We start from the raw sequence: 22,291 nt of genomic DNA, 5'->3' as shown, positions 1-22,291 counted from the left end.
TCTATTAACAGATGTTCTGTGAAAGATCTCCAGCAGGATTACTCTAGGAAGACGGAAATTTTACCCAGAAGCAAGAACTGTGGTGTAGAGACCTGTTAAAGAAAATAACAAATGTGGATGAATCCAATCAAGTATTTAGTGTATCAAATAATTATATTAAATAAAAAACAGTGTGGATCTAAAGTGCTGGATAAAAATAGCATGTAAGATAGGAAGGGGCCTAAAAAAAAATCCCCAGATACATTTTTTTTTAAAAAGATGGGAAGGGACCAATACTGGTTAGAGTATCCTAAGGCTTTATATTATTTGATGATACAGATTTTTAGTAATTTTAGACCCTATTAAGTCAGGTACGCATGTTTAAAAAATTAAGGACAACACTAAAACAAGTTCTAAGCTACCCATCAGTAAAAGGAAAAGAAGAGAAACAAGGAGAAAGATCACTCACACAAATGAAAGGAAGAGAAGCAAAGAATGGAAAAAGAGTAAAAGGAAGGCAAAAATTAAATGATAGATGTAAATCCATATAAATTAATAATCACAATATATTTTAGTGGCTTTAAATTTCTGGTTAAAATAGAAATGGTCAGATTGGATTAAAAAATTTCAGGCCTCTATTGTGTATCAATCATGTATCAATCATAAGAACATTGGAAAATTGAAAATAAGAGAACAGAAGAAGTTGTCATGAAGGAATGCATTGCTGAGAGAGGAAAAGAGACGCTGCTGATGGCATCAGTTAGACTGCAGAATCCAACCTTTACCCTCTGAGTATCCAGTTATGTGAACCCATACATATCCCACTCCTTCCACCGCTTTGAGTAGGATGTTTTCTCTTAAAGCCAGAAGATCAAGGCAAAGGTGGACCCATGCCCTTGGGATGCTGTCACTCGAGGAAGGGCAAGATGGGGGTTATGTTTTAGGAGAAGCTGGAAAGAGGTGGTGGACAAGGCAATTATTCAGGCAGAGGGGAGGAGACTGGATCCAGGAAGTGTCAGTACAAGAAGGAGAAGAAATGTGAATGTTCCCAGAAGCCCAAGGTGGAAATTCCACTAGTCTGACCTTGAAAGTCTTCCTTCACGCAGCCCCTGAGAACATGCTATAAAGCATTAACAGTGGGGCTTCTTTGCTCAGAGGAGAGTCTTTTGAAAATATTGCCTGGTGCTCAGCCAACCTAACAGGGGTCTTTAACAAAACAACAAAAACCAATAGCAAGAATACTTCAGTCGCACCTCAGACGGAAGTATGAGGATGTCCGAAAGTCATTAACTCTAGAACAAGAGCTCAATAAAGCTAAATAAAGATACGCCCTGTATCTGAGATGTGTTGATTTATACATTTCTAGACAGAAACCCAGGAACTGTCTTTCTGAGCTTCATTTTTTTTTATATGTTAAATGAGATGATTGGACCAGCTCTCCAGCATCCCTTCTCACTTTGAAGTTCTTTGAGTTTATTTAAAAGATTTATTTTCAAGTGTGAGATAAACTGCGTAGAGAAGTGCATGTTGTTCTTTCTGTGCCTCCAAGTGTTGTGTGTGTGTGTGTGCGCACACGCGCGATCAACAGCCATGTGTGGGTCTGTGTTTTCCTCTCAGTGTCTCACCACGGCTCTCTGCATGCCCACCTGTGCCTGGGCATGACCGTTTGTTCCTTCCTCCCTCTCCTCCTCCTCTCACCGCCTCCCTTCTCCTCTCCCTGCAACTCTGTGAGATGCATGAACATTTCTCAGTTATGTGATGTTCTCAGCAGGAGGATGGAGCCAAATAATGGTGTTTCTAGTTATTACTCTGATGAATCACAGGGGAACAGCCTTCACCAAAGTAGAACGGCTTGCAAAGAATATGTTCATTCAATTAAAAAAAAAAAAAAAAAGAAATTGAAAAATAAGATACTGTCAACATGGGGCTCTGAGTTATGCTGGGTTTATGCAGTGATTCCATTTCCAATTCAAGCGAGTAACACACCAGAGAGGCACCTGGGAGCAAACTCCTCAGAATGGGGGAGGGGTTCCCATTGCCAACTAAAAATCCTGTGCCTCAGGTGAAGTTTCCGGAACAAGGAAGTGTAAGTGAGAGAGCCCTTGGCTTCCCTCAGTCTAGTCTGAACAGAAGAAACTGTGCTGGAGATGTTATGGCTCTGAACAGGGAGAGCTGATTCTCCTGCACACTCCGCTGCCCAGGCTGCCATGTTTTATACCATGTGAGTCCCTCCCCCATCCGCCACCCAGCCAATGGGCTCCCGCATGGACGCCTGCTGACCTATGAGGTAGCCTGGTGCAGAAAGATGAGCCAAGCCAGTCAGAGCCTGTTTCTCTGACCCCGGACTTGCACTTTGATCTGGTACAGAGAACCAAGCAGTCAACAGCAGGGGCTGCGAGGGACAGGTGGGTCATGGTGGCCGGGTACAAACAGGAGTTAGGGAGCAGAGAGTCAAAAAGACAGGGGATGGGAGTGGAAAGACAGCAGAGGTACCATGTGCTAGACCAGACCCTGCAGCCCTCCCTCTGCATGGCAGGGTTTTGGTCAAAAGCCATAGAGCAAAACTTCGCTAACTTAAGCATAAGAGGAGCTTCGAGGCTCACGGAGCTAAGGGAGATAGGAGGGTAGTGCAATAGATTTGAAGAAGGAGCTTTAGGAATTAGATCTCTCCTACTCTCCTCTGCTGTCATCTCTGCTCCTTGTGCTTGACCACCTGCTCCAGACAGACCACAGGTGGCAAGGAAAATGGCTGCCGCCAACCCACATTCACGCTTTCCTGGCCCAGCCTCCACCGTAAAACGACAGTGATCCCAGGGAAGATTCTGATTGGTCCGGCCGGGTCAGGTGTACCCCCGGACCTCCCACAGCTGCCAGGGACCAAGAAAACTGGAGGAGGCAGGGCTCCATACCTAAGGGCATCTTTAAGAGACAAAGCAAGTGAGAAAAATATTCGAGAGGAAACATAACTAGCTACCATGACCTAATGGATTGTCAGAAAAGAAAGCCCCAAAGAGCAGAGGCCAGATTTTGGCCCCAAGCCCGACTCACCGCTGGCCTTCCCGGCTCTGGAGCAGCCCCGGGAGAAAGATTTTTGTACCGCGGAACGCTGAGTCTATTTACTAATCGCCTCTCAGAAGGTGGCTGCTGGAATAGATCAGGATAACTCGATTGTAAGATTTTAATGACATAACATTGAGACCTGGGGAAGCCTGAGCCCTGCAGTCGATCAATTCACATCCCTTTCACTCAGACCCAAGTGACTGAAAATCATTTTGCTCCCCAAGCTCTTAAAGGTCAGGAGTTGAATGCTTCAAGAAAATCTCTTTCTCTATGGCAGGAAACCTCTTGCATTTAGCATCCTGTCAATCAGGAGCACCCCGAGAGTCCTCGGAAGGGGAGTGCAGAGAAAAGGCTGGCTGCGTTCCTTTATTTCCTTTTCCCCTGGCTGGGCTGGTGGGGGTGTGTGGTAGGAAGGAGGGCATGGGATTGTTGGCTGGGGGGTGGGGGGGAGCCCAGAGAAGCCTGGTTGTTAGAAGGTCCTTGTCTTCTCCTAAACTGCCTTGCGGTGCCAACTTTAAACTCCCAGAGCCATAACGCCCCTCCACCCTCTACAACTCGCCCCCCCCCCAAAAAAAAGTTTTGTTCCAGATTGTGCCACAGTTTGGGAGAGAGACAGGGAGAGGCTGGGGTGAGCATGGAGATCAGAACACCCTCCCCTCCCCCCAGTCAGCTCTTCAAGAAAACCCTCTTTTTCAAATCCTCTCCTGCGGCTCAGGGCAGGTGTCCAAAATGCAAATGAAGCCCCCGTGCCTCTGGGCCCCAGCTTGGCAGGGAATCTGTAGCTATGTGTCCCCCTCTGCTAACTGGGCTGTAGCTTAATGACATGCAAACGGGAGGGACACTGTCTATCAAATGGGGCCTAATCCCTTTGTTCCTACCTGCCAGCCGGGCAGCCTTTTCTGCACCAGTTTTGGCTGGGAGGACAGCTGCGAGGTGCTAATGGGCAGCGCTGGGCAACGCGGCCCCGGCCCCGGTTGCCTGGTAACCAGGCAATCTCAGGGGGCCTCAGGTGACGCCTGGGCTCTCCCGGCGTGCAGCACCAAGTGGGAGTTCTTCAGCCTCTGAGTTCACACCCTGGGAGCTTGGTGTATCCCAAGGATTTGGGGTTCTGTGGACAGCATATGACCTTGGGCAGGGGGCTTTACTGGGCCCCAGCTTCCTCACCTCTGAAAAGAGGCAGCTGTTCTTCAATCAGGGTGTCACCCAGGAGGAGGCATCCTAAAGGCCAACCCCCATCTCCAACTCAACCTGAGCTGTTCACTCCTTCTCCCTCTTAGGAGTTGGGATTCAGAGTAGAAAAAAAATAAAGATTCATCTGCTAAGATAAATACTTGAAAGACGGTAGGTGCGATGACCTGTCATGCCTTTCTTGCTTCTCCTTTATCAGGCTGTGGTCTGCCTCGGAAAGGCCCTGTTGGGGAGACACACCTGGGTAGCTCCAGCTCTCCATTTCGCGGAAGATTAAAACGGAAGCCCAGAGAGGGGAAGGGAGCTCCTCAAAGTCACACAGCTGGCTAGTGCCACGCTGAGATCCACCTGCAGTCTGCAGATCCTAGGTGGGAATTCTTTCTACAAAACTCACCACAGAAGAGGCAAGGCCGTTTAGGAGAAAGATCTGGTCTCTAGGTGCATTTCAGCCACAGCACTTGCATGGGTATTAGAGGGTCAGAGAGTTTGGTGCTGATGCCAGTATTGGCCGTGTGTGTGTGTGTATGTGTGCGTGTGTATGGTGTGTGTGTGGTGTGTGTGTCTGTGTATGTGTCCCCCCACCCCCCCCCCATGTGCACACTGCACAAGCGCGGTCTCGTTCTCGCCTACCTACAGCAGATGTCACGTGAGCCCTTGCTTGTTGCTCGGCACCAGCCCCCTGCCATCCAGTGGGGGAATCAGGACACACATGACACAGTCTGGCCCTGGGCGCGGTCCCGGCAGGGCTTGGCTGTAAATTCAGGTTCACCCCACAGGCCAGCCTAGTCTCGGGTCTCAGGACTCCAGACAGAGCAAGAGACTAGTCCTGAGCCTCACTCATGTTCAGGGAGGCTCCTGCTAGGTTTTGTGTAGGCTCTGGGTGAGGACTTGTGCTTGCCAGCTCATTTCATCCTCAGGCTAACCCTTTTAGACAGAGATGATTATCATCTCCACTGTGCAGCTGAGAAGACTGAAGCTCAGCAAGCCGGGGAAGTGTCATGACCAGGGTCAGCTGGCTATTAGGGACAGGGAAGTAGAATGGAGGAAATAGCTTTTTGATTACTAATCTGTTATTGCTCCTAGTACATCCGAGTCTTCCTTTAAAATGATCTCTGGGGACTGGTTAACCTAATGACCACAACTCCCTCTTGTATTAATAACCTAATGGAGGCAGCTTGGTCTGAGGAGAAAAATCCACAGGAGAATGGGTGGCACTTCCCACTCCCTTCGTGGCCAGTGTGGCCTCCCTGGACCCTGGACAAGGGCGGGGTGGGGGTGGGGTTCCCTCCGAGTTCCCTCCCAGCTCACCGTGAATGTCTCAGCCCCCAGCCAGATCCTCTGCCAAAGAATAGTTCACTGGGCTCCACAGAAAGTGAAAAACCTGCTAAAATTTCCCAAGAGCCATGAATTTGACTGTTTTCTAACTAAAGCCTAAGATGCCAGAGGGGATCTTAACTATCTATGGGATTTATCGATCTGTCAGTCCCAGGCTACCTGGGAAACAATTAGAGGTCAACACGCAACACAGAATGAAATTTGCAGCTGTCAGATCAACCATTTGGAAATATTCCCTTGCCCTTTTACCTTTATTTGCCATCAAGAGAAATCCTTCCTGGGCCCAGAACGGACGTCAGGGCTTGGAGCCATGCAGGGAAGGCAGCGACGAGGCCCCACTCAGCCTGGCCCTGCCCAGAGGACACTAGCTGGGAACCCGGGAGTCCCGGGCCGTCCCATCCTGCTGCTTATTTGCCATGGGATCTGGGGCAAGTCACCCCATTTTCTGGGCTTAGTTGGGATTTTTCCTCATCTGAAAAATCCCGTCCTGTGTATAAAAGTCCCGACTTCTACCTTTCTAGTTTGGCCGAGCCACAGATGATTGGCTGCAAAATGTCCCTCCTTGAAAAACAGTCTGAGTTGCTAAATGACAAATGTAGGTCATTGTTGTCCCTTGTCCCTTTACTAACCCATCTGCCACCTCCTGGCACCCTATCCCACCCTTCACCCCGGGCCTGCCTTGTGCTCCACCAACTGGTAGCGAAGTCCCAGGCAAAATGTCGTCTCGTAACAGCTTAATGGGACTCCATGGAAAAGTGCTCACGTTCTCACAGGGAGACGGGGAGACCCAGCAACACGACTGAGGCACGAGGGGCGGGGTCAGATACTGTGGCCCCTGGGAGTAGGACACTGTTTTTAGATGGGGCTGGGAAGTGATGCTCTCAGCTGCCCACTCTGGCCCCCCCATTAAATACTTGGGGACGATCTGAATGGAGCAAAGATCATCCATTTCCTTTCCTGCAAGACTCACAGCCCTGATATCTCCAGGGGTTGAGAGAGTATTTGGCCTATTTCCAACTTTTTTCAGAGGGCCTCAGCTCTGAGAAAGACATTTTGGGCAATGCTGAGCTAGTCTCACCCTCTATTTTATTTTATTTTACTTTATTTTATTTTACTTTTTTATATTTTATTTTACTTTATTTTATTTTTAGTATTTTTACTCTATTTTATTTTTTACATTTTATTTTAGTTTATTTTTTATATTTTATTTTACTTTATTTTATTCTTATATTTTATTTTACTTAATTTTATTTTATTTTACTATTTTATTTTATTTTATTTTATTTTATTTTTCCCCCCTCCAGTTTCGAGCTGAAGAATCTCAAAGCCCTAGCAGCTCACAAGACACAGGGCTGGGTCCAGGATTTTTCATGCCTGCGTTCTTACCCCACTGTCCTGCTCTGTCCTAAGACACAGTATGATCTGGTGTTGTCAAGGCCCATTCTGCTGAGAGCTTCCAGAAAGCCACTGTCCTGGATTCAGCATCCCCAGGCATATGGGCTCCCCAGCCCCGTCCCCTTCCCTCCCAGGAAGGGGCCCACCTGAGGGGAACGTGACCCCGCTTTTGTGTGCCCCGGACTGGATCAGCTCCATCGTCGAAGCGCGGCTCAGCAGTAGCTGAGCTCAGGAGCCTGTGGCGAGAAGAGTGGCGCCTGGGGTGTTGTTCTCCCTGCCGTCTGGGCAGGTCACGCCAGCTCAGCATCTCCGCGTGGCCTGAGCCTAGGGACCTGTGTTGTTGGCGTCTCTGCCCCAGGCAGGAGGGACGGACGGGCACAGCTCTTGGCTGCAGCCTGGCGTCGCCGTGCAGCTTGGAGGTGAGCCACAGCCGCTCCGTCTGCCACCGCGGGCGGTCCCCAAGCCCGCGCCTGTGACCTTGGCAGCCTCTCTTCCATGAGCCCTTGTTTTTCCAAGCTTGTCGTTAGCGCCTGAATCCAGGCCTCCCTCACTTTCTCGCAGTTGTCTTGGCTTCCACCAGACGCTCGGGCCTCCTGCCAGGCCCCCTTCTGCCCTCAGCCCACTCACAGCACGGAGCCCCCACTCTTTGCAGGTGCCATCCCCCAGTGCCTGGCCCTCGAACTCCCCACTAGTGATGATGTTTGCTCGACCCTGCAGACACACTGGAACTCACTGAATTGTACCCTTTCTACAAGAGCGAATTTGACAGTAGGTGATTTATATCTCAATATAACTGCTGTTTAAAAGGGGAGGGGGATAGTAAAGCAACTCTGTGGTCACTCCAGCTGTTTATTGCAGTGTTTCTCAAACTTTTCTGCCAGAGCACCCCTAATAGCAGAGGAGACGGTACCCCTGGGCCTGGAAGCAGCCCAAAGCTGCCTGTCTCAATCATTCGTTCCTTCACTCATTCAGCGAGTATTTATTGAGAGTTTTCTGCGTGGCTTAATTACGCAGACAATGTCTTCCGAGTCTCCTGTTTTTATTTAAAGCTTCATGTGCACTTTGCATTCTAGTCAAAAATGTATCTGTGATCATTCTCCTCTCACATATTTTCCCTAAACTCTGCAGTTAGTATTAGTGCCTTGGGAAGATGCTCCTCGCAGGCCCTGGGCTTTTCGTACTGTCTACCCCCCATCACCTGTTCCCCCGGGCGAACCCGGAGCTGGGGAGGGTGTTAGGGCTGACTCTCTAACATCTCACCTATTCTACCCCCTCGGGTCACAGCTGGAGTTTGGGAAGGCTTGTTCTCAGCCCAGAGAGAGCGCCTGAGAGGTGCCAAGGGCATTCCTTTCATCCTTGCCAACGGCTGGCTCGGGAAGGGGTCTGAGCTGCAAGTCTGGCCAACGAGACCCGACACCAGAGGTTTCTTGGGAAGCCCTTTCTCGTTCTCAAAAGAGAGCTATGGGAAGCTGTGCTCTCTTTCTCTCTCTGGCTGGAAATAACGAGGAAGCCTTTCCCCTGATGACGGCTCACAGATCTGTCCTATCCATGAGCGTCTACAAGCAGACCTAGAGACTGGAAGCTGACTGACAAAGTCATGAGAAACGATTGAGCTCGGCCCTTCATGGAACTGGGCCTGAAGCTCACAGGGTTGTGTGACTCAGTACAAAGTAAGCTGGGTTTGTATTCCTGAAACTGTGAGCGCTCTGATGGCTGGAAAGGACTATCGGTCAAAGTTAAACTTTTTAGCCAGGTTTTTAAGCCTTTAAGCTCCGTGATCTGGCTGCCTCTTCAAACTTAGGTGTGTTTAGTCCCTCCTCTTCACACTGAGTTTTTCAGATTACGTGCCTTCCCGAACCAACCAGATTTTTCCTTACCTGCCTTCCTCACCTTACCCTTTCTACTGCCCTTGCTCACCCCATCTGCACCTGCCAATCTGGGGCTGGTGGGACCCGCAGGGCGCAGGCAGCTGCCCAGAGCCGGGCCTGCTTATTCCAATAGGGCGGCATCTGCCTCTCTCTGAAGAGAAGCCTGGGGCCTCCCAATGGGGTCCCCACTGAACTGACATGGGGTGGGGGGCCCCCAATGTGCAGACAGTGAGGAGGCACAGAGTTGAGGGAGAGATGCAGACGTGGGTGAGAGTTGGGGAAGGAGAGGAGACAGGGGATGAGCAAGAGGGAGAGGGGACAAGAGAAGGGAGAGGGGGGGAGAGAAGGGCAGGGAGAGCGGGGAGGGGTGGGGATGGGAGGCTGCAGGAGCCCAGCAGCAGCGAGGGAACCAAGCTTGAGCTGCATGAGTGCGTAGCTAAGTTCCGGTGGGAGCAATATTATCAACAGCACTTTACCATACAAGTGATTCTCATCACAGCTGGTGCTAGGTGGGTTGGGAACAGCAATAAAAAACCAGTTTTATTAAAAAAAAAAAAAACCATCCAGGTTATTTGAAAAAGCTGTACACACACGCCCCTTCAGGTCCTAGGCCAGTGTGTGCAGGCAGCCCTACAGGGACTGGGGGCCCGGCCCTAGCATGGCGATGGTGGGAACAGAAGCCCCTGGACACACACACACGGATACGCACCCACGCTCACTCGTGCACACACACTCACAGAGGCCACAGGAAGGGGCTGCTCTGGACTCTAGGTGGAGCCCAGCCAGCGGGGCCGGAGGTTGGCCTCCTTGGCAAGGCTGGGGGCCAGAAAACGAAGAGGGTCCTCCTGAGCCCCTGCTGGATGCCAGGCCCCGTGCCAGGCGTGCCCGCACGTGTAATCCCATTGTCTCAAGAGGCGCTTTCCAGCCTACGCTGAGCTTGTCCGTCACACACAGCCTCCGAAAATAAGTCCATATGTCACAGAGGCCCAAAGAAGGCTGGAAGAATCAAAGAATGCCAAAAGAATTGTAAAATCAGAGAAAGTCATGTTTTTAAGCATCTCCAAAGATCACTGGAATGGGAGTTTTAGAATGGTGCGGTTCAGAGCTCTGAGGTTCTGGGTTGGGGATGCCCTGTGGTGACGGTGTGGGAAAGAGGCAGGGAGCAGGGGTCCCTAACTCCAACCCTGCCCTTTTATGGCAGAGTAATTCTGTTTTCATTTTCTGTGCTGCCTAATATTAGCGTTTAGCAAGATGTAAAATAAATCAGTGCAATGGAAAAAGAGTTCTGATTTAGCTCAACCCACTTTGCAGGTGGAGACACTGAGGCCCCGAGAGGTCCCTTCGTTTGCTGGTGACAGAGGTGTGTGCCTCACTTAATTTTTTTTTTAAAGATTTACTTATTTATTTTAGAGAGAGAGGGGGTGGGGAGAGGCAGAGGGAGAGTCTTAAGCAGATTCCGTGCTGATCCACCGCGCAGCTCAATCTCTCCATCCTGAGATGACACCCTGAGCTGAAACCAAGAGGCAGACGCTCGACTGCATATGCCCCCAGGCACCCCGTGATGTGTGCCTCCCTGTAAAGGGTTGTTCCCACAAGCCGATTTTCTTCCATCGATTTTCTGAGAATGTGTGCTTACCGGGGGCTGGTGGGAGGTGGGACAGAGGTGGTTTATTATTCACGCTGAAATGGTATGCATGAAAGCACCAGGCTTAAGTACGGATTTTTCAATTTTCCACTCTGTTCTCCAGCTATCCAGAGTCTTATCTTGGCAGATAAGCTGTCCTTGCACGTCTAATATATTAGTTCCATAATGTACTTATTGATTCTAAATATTGGAGAGGGGAGGTTTTATTTTCTCCTTGTCTCCTTATCTATTTCTTTTCTTCTTCTTCTTCTTCTACCTCTTTTTTTTTTTTTTAAGCCACTCAACTCTCCATGGGGTTTACTTAGAGCCACAGTGTTTCATAAACCAGAATGGATTTAAACTTTATTGCCCCTCAGTTTTATTGCTTCTGCTGGGTGATAGCATAAATATTTCCGGGGTTGTTAATGTTCCCTAATGTGAAGGGGGACTAGAGGTTTATGAATAAACGGTTTGTTGCTAACGGGTTGGAAAATGCGATTTTTAGATCTTTCACCGAAGCTAAACGTAACAGCACCTCGTGTTTGGATATTAAATGTTATTTCTCAAGGCTTGGTTTACCGCGCATCCTCACCTTACCGACCTTGACGACGGCTCGGTGAAGTTGGGGGAGCAGAAGTAGAGACAAAGACCAGTAAGGACAAGTTTCATACATAATGTTGGAACCATAATTGATGCTTTGATTTTTGGTAAGCTTTGCTGACCAAGTCTACTCTGTACACACCCCAGCAAGAGGCGTTATGTGTCCTACTTCCTTCTCTCCAACCTGTAAGGAGTTGGTGTTTTCAGGATAGGACAAGGAAGTTGAAACTCATGGAACTAGATGACTTCCCAAAAATTGAAGGTCAAAGGTAGCTCAGCCAGAAAGTGAAGGGGCTGGGATGGAGTCCCAGAGATGCCAGGCTTCCCAGCACTGAGTATTAAATACGGGGCAATGTGTCACCTGCCACGTCTTCAGGAACTCACTAGAGGACAGGTAAATGCTCAGATCCCCCAAATGCCCAAGCAAAAGCGAAAGCAGGCAAGGTCAAGGAACTCCTCCATCTGCCTTGGGAAGAGAGCTCCACGATCCTGGAACATGTGTGAGGAGAGGTGACCCAAGACCTGTGGTCCAGCCCAGCCACTGTGGAACCCCTGGATGCAAGAGTAGCCAGGCTGAGGGGGTCCTCCCAAGTCACCTACATCCAGGCCAAGACAGGCTCAGCTCACCCAGTAGGACAGGTGCATTTTACTTTGTGTCTTCTTGTTTGTCTTTGTGATGGCTTATTGGTCAAGTCCACACACACAGAGCATCTACCATGGGCTCCCACACCCCAGCTGCTCCTGTGACTCAGTTCCCTCTATTCTTAGTAACCCTAGTGAAGGATACCCATGTTCTGGACTTTTCCTGATCTCTGAAAACCACCATAATTTATCCCTTCTGTTCCCCATGTCCTTCGTACACAGTGCCCCACCAGCAAATCTGGTAAACTAAGCCCGTGCTATGTTCCTTCTTCTAGAAAAGAAGTAAAGACCTCCTGAAGCAATCAAAGCCAACAAGATCTGGATTGAGTTCTACCTCATCACTTACTAGCTGTGTGTTCTTAGGTGACTCACGTAACCTGTCTGTGCCACAGTTTTCTTCTCTGCAAGAGAGGTGGGGGTTCTACGGAGTGAAGACTGCAAGGAAAGACCCCTCTCTTGGCCCCTTCCCAGTTCTTGCGGAAACACAAGCTAATGTGTTTCCTCCATACTTCAACTTTGCCTGTCCGCAGAAGTATTCTTTCCCTATCCCAGAACGAAGGGCTGGCTCTTGCTCTGTGCTCTAGAAGAATTTACTGTCAGTCTCCCCAGATTGCCAACTCAACCAGGGCAGGAACCATCCAGCACAAAATATCATGTGAAAGAAATTGAGAGCATGGTTATTTTCCCTGGTCTTTGTGCAAAGGCAGATAACTCCTGGCTGATTGACCTGGCCCTATCTGGATCCCAGGAGAGGGACTCTATTTCCAGGCAGGAACCCCATTCAGTGACCTTTTTGTTTTCCATCTTGACAAACCACCCATTCAGGCCACTAATCTTCAAAGGCCAGCTCACTGCCTATCCCTTCCAAAACCTTCCCCAAAGTCCACTTTTGTTGGGAGTGAATCTCATTGTTTTGGAAAGATTTGTTCCTATATTTCTACCCATTCAGTTCTCTCACTCATACCCTAACTAAATCAGAGGCTGGCACTCAACAGAAGTCCACTACCAAAGTCATGAAAGCTTCAATTCTAAATAGGGGGAGAAACGCCAAGTCAGTATCCACCGCACCAGCTGAAAGGGAATTGGGGACCAACACAGCCAATAGGTAAAAATCAGCTATGGTGAGCACAACCTCTGTTTGGGGGCATTTACACGGTAGGAAAAGGATTGAAAAATGCTTGAGAATAGTTGGTATTCTTAAACTGGTCACCCATGCCCTCTGCCATCCCGTCCACATTTTACTTTTGTTGAATGAATAAAGTGTAGTGGGATGGTGCCCATGGGATTTTTCTTGGCCTTGAAAGTCCTAACAGATCTAATCCAAGGTGGGTGGTGGAAATAGGACCGTGCTGTTTATGAGAAGTGGGATCAACTACACTTGGTAAGGGCTATCGGGTCTCCATACTGGGGGGCTAGGACGTTCTTGAAAGAGACAAAGAGGTACAGAGTTTTAAAGACACAAAACTCATGCTGAACTGGAGAGACAGAGACTGTGAGATAAATGAAGGAATAGAGACAAAGAGAATAAGTCACAAATACAAGGAAAGAGGCACAAAAAGTAGGGTTGGCCTGAAACAATCAAGAACAAGAGGCATGAGACCTTGGAAGGTTTTACTGAGTACCTAGGAAGAAGAAAACACAGTTCTGCCCTAGGGACTCTTGAATGTAGCCACGGGGGCAAGAGGCTTGCATCTATGAAGGCATAGTTGTCTCTCTACCCCAACACACACACCCATGCTTGACAGAGGAAAGGTTTGATGGCAGGGAGCAGACCTCTCTGTCTCTTCCAATATGCCCAAGCACCAAGTCTGACTTCTGTCCCTTCACCCAGGCCTTCTGCAATTCCTCCACTTCCCTTTCTCTGACCACACAACCAAGTAGTTAATTCTTTTCATGGTAAACTGTCATGGGTCACCTTCAACTTCCTGACTAGGAGACGGTGTCGCTTAGATGCACCTGTCACAGTTCTTTGCAATGCGGCAGAGGACCAGAGAGGGCTCCGTATAGAATGCTTAAGGAGGGCAGGAGAAGAACAGGACTCCGCCTGGAAGGGAAGGTGTGAGGAGATACCCCACTTCTCACTCCTTCCCTCTGGTGGAGTGTATTGGGGGGAGAGTGGGAAGAAGGAAGCAAGTGAGGGGAAAAATACACACATCCACCCTTTCTTGGGAGAACCACCCTTCTCATTTGCAGGGTGGAAAGCCGAGTCAGGAACAGGGGAAGAGAGGCCAAGTCTTCGTGTCTTGATGGAACCCATGTGTCAGAAGTGTTTGAAGCCAGCTTACTTCTTGAGAAGTTTAATCAGCCAATATGCACTCCCCCCCCCTTTTTTTTCTTTTAAAATTAAGACCAACAATTTGACTAATATAAGAAGTAAATAGCAAGTGTGATTTATTCAGGACAGGATTCCAAAAATAGTTCTAAGTAGTGTGGTAATCTGAGTGACATGCTGGCCAGTGGGGTGGGGAGACTTCTCTTCATCTGGGAGTGGGGAAGGCCTTTCTGAGTGGCAGGCAGGATTCAGCCAGGGGGAAGATGGGAGGAGGGCCTTCCTAGCTGGGGCATCACAGGTGCCAAGGCCAGCCACAGGGAACAAGATTGAAATCTTGAGGCCCAGAAGCAAGGCCACTGTGATTGCAACCAAGTGAACAAGCAGAGATTGAGAGAATGAGACAGACACAGGGCCCAGAGGGCCTTCAGAAAGAAGATGGGAAGTTCAAATTTTGTTCCAGGATGGAAAATCATGGGGGAACAAAACCATCTAACCAGCTTTGGCTGCTATGAGGAGAAGGGCCCACAGGGGAGCAGGGGTAGAAGCAGGAAGGCCAGTGAGAACTCTGATGTAATAATCCAGGTGATTAGTACATGGTGGCTTGGACTGTGGTGGGTGGAGGAGATGGAAAGAAGAGGGTGGGTTCTGCGTGTTCTTTGGAAGAACCCATATGAGTTATGAGCACTCTGAGCATGGGAGGGGAGAAACCAGATATCTCCTGTGATGATGGAGACTGGGGAGCAACAAGTTTGGTAAATATATGTGAACTATCAATGTAAACGGGCCTTAGGAAGTTAGAAGTGCCAAAAAGTATGCTCTAGGGGGTCATCTCCTGAAGGCAGGGGCTGCGGGATCAGCCTAGAGACTGGCTCAGAGTGAGCTGGATGACTGGGTGTGTCGGCTGGGTAGGCAAGTGGCTAAGTGGATGGATTTTTGGATAGATGGGTGGAGAGATGGATGGATGGGTGGATGGATGGATGGATGGCTGGATGGATGGATGGATGGATGGATGGATGGATGGATGGACAGGTGGATTGGTGGGTGGACTTTTGGATAGATGAGTGGAGAGATGGATGGATGGGTGGGTGGATGGATGGATGGATGGATGGATGGATGGATGGATGGATGGACAGGTGGATTGGTGAGTGGACTTTTGGATAGATGAGTGGAGAGATGGATGGATGGGTGGATGGATGGATGGATGGATGGATGGATGGATGGATGGATGAATGGATGAATGGATGGATGGATAGACGGACAGGTGGATTGGTGGGTGGATTTTTGGATAGATGGGTGTAGGAATGAGTAAATGGGTCAGGATAAATAGGTGAGTATTCATGTGGGTGGATGAGTAGATGACAGACTTCATCCACTTTGAATGTCAAGATCCCATCAAGGAGGCACAGTGGGGACTGACTTAAAAGGCAACTGGATTTCAGCATCTTTGGCCTGGAGAGAGGTGAAGTGGAGACTGGGACACTACAGTCCTTTGAGCCTAGAAACCAGAAGTACAGATTCCAACCAGCAACTTCCACACCCTTGGGAAGAGAAAGATGAGTGGAGTGTCATCCCTAGCCCATTTCTTACCTCCTCCTGTCCTTTCCTAGGAACTTACCTGGGAGGGTTCCAGGGCTTTTCTCTCACAGGCCCAGGGAGGGAGCAGTTGGTCTCCATGTCGAGAGTACCTGTGGACAAGTGCAAGGAAATCCTTCCTCCATGGAGATACGTCAAATAAATTCTACAAGGACCAAGAAGATGGTTCTACCTGGGCATCGGGGCTGCATTCCAACCTCGTTCCACTTCTCACTCCTTCTGTTAACTTCTACCAACCACAGCCTCACTCCGGACCTTCTATAAAATGCGATTCAGTAATTTCTAATCTTCTGCATAGAAATTCTATGAAATATCAAATTCTGTATTATTTCAAAAATATTTGGTTTTAAAAACTTTATTGAAATGTGATCAATAGCATAACATTAGTCTATTTTAAGTGTATAATTCAATGATTTTTAGTAAATTTACAGGATTGCACAATCATCACTGCAATCCAGTTTTCCAGTATTTTTGTTACCCTGACAGAATCCTCGTGTCTGTTCTCTGTCCTCATGTCCTCCCCGAGCCCAGGCAACCACTAGCCTGCTTTCTGTGTTTATAGATTTGCCTTTCTAGACACTGCCTATAAATAGAATCATATAGGGGTGCCTGGGTGGCTCAGTGGGTTAAGGCCTCTGCCTTTGGCTCGGGTCACGATCCCAGGGTCCTGGGATCGAGCCCTGCATCGGGCTCTCTGCTCAGCGGGGAGCCTGCTTCCCTTCCTCTCTCTCTCTGCCTGACTCTCTGACTCCTTGTGATCTCTGTCTGTCAAATAAATGAATAAAATCTTTAAAAATAAAAATAAAAATAAATAAATAAATAGAATCATACAATATATGGCCTTTTGCCCTTGACTTTGTTACTTAGCATGTTTTTGGGGTTCATCACATTGTGGTACTTTGTTTTCTTTTTTAAACAGTGAAAATCTTTAAATAAGGATTATTTTTACTTTTTATATGATCTCCTGACAAACCCCAACTTTTGTTTTAGGTGCATTGGATTTGAATGAGGCTCATGCCAACATTCAAAGCTTGCATTTTCAAAGTAAATTTTAGAGAAGTAGGATTTTTAGTTACATACAGCACGTGTCTAGTTGGTTGCTTGGCTGGCTGGTTGGCTGGGTCTTCCTGGGTCAAGGGATCAGCCACTTCTTCTTATTACTCCTTTCAAAGTGGTTTGCCCACCACTTTATCTCTGAGAACATCCACCGTCCTCCCTTCAGCTAATTGGCAAATGGACTGCTTTGACAGCCATGGGATGTTTGTGAAAAGGGCGTATTTCAGCATTTTGCCTGGGAACACGTCTGGGGAGAAGTCAGTTTTGAGCAAAGGATAAGCCAAGATACAAACATTTCCAGAGACCCACAGGCCAGCTCTGACACACTTGCCTGGGAACATCAGGATGCATTTGTCTATGTTGCTTTCAGCCAAGAAGTATGGGTAGCCCACTGTGTCCCAAGTGGTGTATTAAACATGAGGACCCCGAAATGAACAAAAGCAACATAGATCTGCTTACTTCAATATGTCACCATAGACAAATTATTATATAACTTCTCTGCACCTTGGCTTCCTCATTCTTAAAGTCGGGATGTTGGTGGTATTTGTCCTGTAAGACTTCCATAAAAAGATAATGCCTACTGAATACCTAGATAGTGCCTGGTACTTAATAAGTGCTCAGCAAGAGGCAGCTAGATGGTTATTGTAATTGACGTCATGTAATTGACGTGGCACACCCCTGTTCTCAATCATGGTCCTTAACAGTGACATAGACCTGCAGTTAAACCATCACGAAGCAATCCGATGTGTGCTAAATGGGGGTCTCTTCAGGTTACTCTGGGCTTACAGATGGGGGAGAGTGCCCAGCTTCATGTGGAGTTGGGTGCAGAATCTTGAACAGTTGTGAGTACTGTGTCATCCACGTGACCCTCTACGCGCCTCTTAATGACTTTCATGGCTAGTCTTGAAGACTGCCCTGATCCTTCCTATCACCACACCTTGGCGTGAGCCACACCTGAGCTGTGATCCCTGCCTTGTTCCATCTGTCCATCTGAATCTCTTCCAAGGTGCTACTCTTACCTGATCTCTTCCCAAAATTTTTTCTGACTCCTCCAGCTTACCTGGAGGTAAACTCCAGGCTTCCAGGCATTTGGAAGGAATCTGAAGGCTTTAGGGATCTAGAAACAAAGGCCCCGGGAAAAATCATCTGACAAAGGACGGCAATGGTGACCTTCTCAACTTAGCTGTCCAGCCTGGGAATCAGCAGACTCCTCATCCCATAGCAGTATCCTGCTGGCTTCCAGAATAAAGTTCACTTTTTCTAGCAACAGTTTCCAGGCCGGCGCGGAGGCCATCTCTGACCTCCATATGTCACAGGTGCCTCCTAGGGATCTTCCCTTATGTCTCTAAGACTGCTCTATCCCCACTCACTCCTGGGTGTTTGCAAGGGACCCTTGCCCCTGCCTGGAATTCTTTCCACACTTCCTCTCTCTCCCATCCACACTCCCCTTTGCCTGAGAAATACCTACTCGTCTTTCAGTATCCCTCAGCAAGGCCTTTTCCTGCCCTGGCATTAGGCCTCCTGCTCTGAGCTCCCATAACTAATTCTCTGGGCCGCTTTGTCACAGTGGGCCCCAGTGCTGTGCTTGCTGTGACACCATCTTCCCCCCTCTTAGCCTAGTGAGGCCTGGCCCACCAGTAAATTTGCAGTTCTTTTCTTGTTGTTCCCTTTTACCTTGTAAAAGTTACACGGTACCTGTTGCTTTGCAACTGGCCTTTTGCCTTGGAACAGGCTTTGAGGTTTGAGGAAGTCTAGAAATAACTCTCCTCCCTTCCAAACAGGCAGAAATCGAGACAGCTGCTTTATCACCAGTGAAGGAGGAATGAACATAAAATGGGGAAAAGACAGTCTCTTTAACAAATGGTTTTGGGAAAATTGAACAGCTACATGCAAGAGAATAAAACTAGACTACTTTCTCACACTCACGTAAAAATGAACTCAAAATGGGTTAAAGACCTAAATGTGAGACCCGAAACCATGAAAATCCTCGAGGAGAACACAGGCAATAAAGTCTCCGACGTCAGCTCTGGTGACATGTTTCTAGATGTGTCTCCTGAGGCAGGCGAAACAAAAGCAAAAATAAACTACTGGGAGCATAGCAAAATAAAAAGCTTTTGCATAGTAAAGGAAGCAATCAACAAAACTAAAAGGCAATTTAGGGAATAGGAGAAGATATTTGCAAATGACACATCTGATGAAGGGTTAGTATCCAAATGTATAAAGCAATCATAAAAGTCAACACCCAAAAAACAAACAACCCAATGTAAAAATGGGCAGAAGACATGAACAGACATTTCTCCAAAGAAGACATCCAGATGGCCAGCAGACACACGAGAAGATGCTCCGCATCACTTGTCATCAGGGGAATGCAAATCACAGCTACAGTGAGCTATCACTTTACACCTGTGAGAATGGCTAAAATCAACACAAGAAACAACCGACGTTGGTGAGGATTCAGAGACAGAGGGAAACCTCTTGCACTGTTGGTGGAAACTGGTACAGCTACTCTGGAAAACACTATGTGATTACCTCAAAAAGTTAAAAACAGAACTACCCTGTGATCCAGTAATTGGGCTACTAAATATTCACCCAAAGAAAACAAAAATAGTAACTCAAAAGGATACATATACCCAGATGTTTATTGCATCATTGTTTTCAATAGCCAAACTATGGGAACAGTCCAGGTGTCCATCGATAGACAAATGGATAAAGAAGATATGGTATAGGTATGTGTGTGTGTGTGTGTGTGTGTGTAAAATGAAATACAATTCAAGTGTAGAAAAGAATGAAATCTTGCTATTTGCCTCAACATGGATGTAGTTAGAGAGTATAATGTTGAGTGAAATCAGTCAATCAGAGAAAGACAAATACCATACGATTTCACTCATATGTGGAATTTAAATAACAAAACAAATGAGTGGGGGGTGGAGGGAGAGAAGAGAGAGAGACAAACCAAGAAACAGACTCTGAACTGTAGAGAACAAACTAATGGTACCAGAGGGGAGGTAGGTGGGGGGATGGGGGACATAAGGGTGGGTATCAAAGAGTATCCTTACCATGATGAAAAAATTAATAAAATAAAAAGAAGAAAAAATATTGACTTGAAAGCCTATTACAAAGGAACTCATGATGATGAGGGAGATGGGGTAGGTGCCTAGAAATCACATCCACTGGGATACAGTGAATAAACTGGGAACATTTAGGCAAAATATGAGCAGATCCCGGGAGCACATGTATGAGGGACACTTTCAGAGAAGAGTAATGAAGCTTCTCAGATTGTCTAGAGTATAGAAAATACCATAGGGCAGAGTTCATCACTGAGTTCAATAGTTGGAATGTGTCCAAAATGGAGCAGGTGTGCAAGAATGGGACGGGTGGTGTAGTCAGGCTTCTCCCGAGAAACAGAACCAACAGGATATTTGTCTGGAGAGAGAGAGAGGAAGAAAGAGATTTGCTTTAAGGGGTTGGTTCTCCTGTTGGTGAAGGCTGAGAAGTCCCGCAGTCTGCCATCAGCAAGCTGGAAGCCCAGGAAAGCCAAGGGTGGAGTTCTAGTCCAAACTCAAAGGCCTGACAACTGGAAGCACTAAGTTCTGAGGGCAGGTGCGGACAGATGTCCCTTCTCTGCTTTTTTCTTCTAATTAGGGCCTCAACAGATTGAATGATGCCCTCCTGCATGGGTGGGGGTGATCTTTACTCACTCTACTGATTCAAATGTCAGTTTCTTCCAGAAACACCCTCACAGACAATACTGGAAAGAACATTTCACCGGCTATATGGGCATCCCTTGGACTAGTCAAGTTGACACAGAAAATGAACCATCACAATTGGCTACCATTTGATTAAATGATGTGATTTGCAGGAAAAATTAGAGAAGGCTCTCCCCAAAAGTTGGGACTTTGGGCTAAAATTTCCAATGTCCACTACTTGTCACAGAACCCTAGAACAATGTAAGGCATATAGTGGGTACTCAGTACCCCTTTGTTCAATGAATGAATACACTGCCTGCAGACCAGTCTTTATTTGGGGCCAAGCAAAAGAAATAATAGACATTTTTGATTGAAAAAAAATCTGAAGTCTTATTTCTATGCTTGGGACAAAATGACATTGACCCTACTATGTACCGAAAAGTCTTTGGAGGTATAACTTAAAGACATCCTCGTTCCTTTGAAAGCTCCCCTTCCTATGATATGTTGGGAAAGGGCATCACCCTCTGATCTGCTCTTGGTGCACCCAAGGAAAGCTGGTTCTTCCACACCTGTGGAGGAGTGTGAGTCACTGATGACAACACCAGAACTTCTGTCCTTCTCTGTGCGATTCTACCATTACTACCAAGACCTTGATGGAGGGATGAGGAGGAAGCCATGCTTCCTGGCACCCATCCCCTCCTTCATTTCACCAAGGCAGTAAGAAGGGGCTGCACACACCTGTAGGAATTGTAGCATGGAGAAATCGAAGCCACAGATGACACTTCCCATCGGGGAAAGTAGTAGTAACAGGGCAGCTGACTCAGCTGGAGGGACACTCATGGTGCCCTTGGGTCTTGTCTCTGGTGCCCGGTGCCCACCCTCTCATCCATAAGTGTTTCTTTCTTCCAAAAAATCTCCTTGGGGTGACTCTCCAGTACCCTTTAGGGGAGCCCTATCTTTTACCCATAGGGGCTGAACTTGTTTCAGGATAAAGCCTCCTTTCCCCACCAGATGGTCAGAGGGACGTCCTAAGTCCCCCGCTGTACATTTCCCAAAGCCCAAGATTCACTTTAAAATGACACTGAATTGAATTCAGGTGGAGGGACTGGGGACAATAGGATAGTGTAGGGGGTCCTGGTGCTCCCAAGCTCCCCGCCAAGCAGCATGCATGTGTGGTGCACACACACACACACACACACACACACACACACACACACACACACACATTCACCACTCCCAAGGACAACAGAAATCTCCAGGGGAATTAAGGTTCAGACCCATGGAAAGGTAGAAAAACCTTTCCCTGGAACCTGCCATCTGGGGTGAGAGCAGAGTGCTGTCTGTTTCCTTGTGATTCAGCCTCTTGCTGACAAACCATCCCCGGAGGACAGCCACAGCGCAGGAAATAGCTCCATTACCTCGCTGCCTTCCCCCAGCAGAGGCGCTCTCCCTAGTGGGTCCTCTGGTTCCATAGAAGGTAGCAGAGGCTTTGAACCCCCTGCTTTTCCCTGGCTGGACGCCCCCACACTAACCTCTGAAAGCATAAGGGAGGCACGATGAGGATTTATGGCCTCTCTGCCCATCGCAGGCCCTCCGGGGGGTGGACTCTGAGAGTGTTGGTTCCTCCTGCTACAGAGACGCAGCAAGTGTATCAGGGGTCATGATTTATGGGATCAAGGCAAGATTTCATCTGGAGTAAAGTTTCCTCATAGCCAGAGATGGGGAAGGAGCTGACCCGTGCCTTCCTGCAACCCTTTCCTAATTCCAGCACAATCACTCTGCAAGAAGATGATCAATTTCTGCACAAAGACCCTTTCCTGGAGCAGACAGAGCTGGGGGAGGCTCGGAGCATTGCACCAGGCATCTGGTTTTTCCCTTTCCATTACTCAAGCACTCAGTGTATTGTGGAAGGTTGAATAAGGCAAAACCATAATGCACATGCTTTTATCTCAAGGGCTGGTATTTTTAGTATGGAAGCCAGGCTACATGAAAT

This window comes from Meles meles, chromosome 6 (assembly GCF_922984935.1).
Source record: "Meles meles chromosome 6, mMelMel3.1 paternal haplotype, whole genome shotgun sequence".
NCBI classification, from domain to species: Eukaryota; Metazoa; Chordata; class Mammalia; order Carnivora; family Mustelidae; genus Meles; species Meles meles.
Note: the sequence above shows the minus strand (reverse complement) of the source record.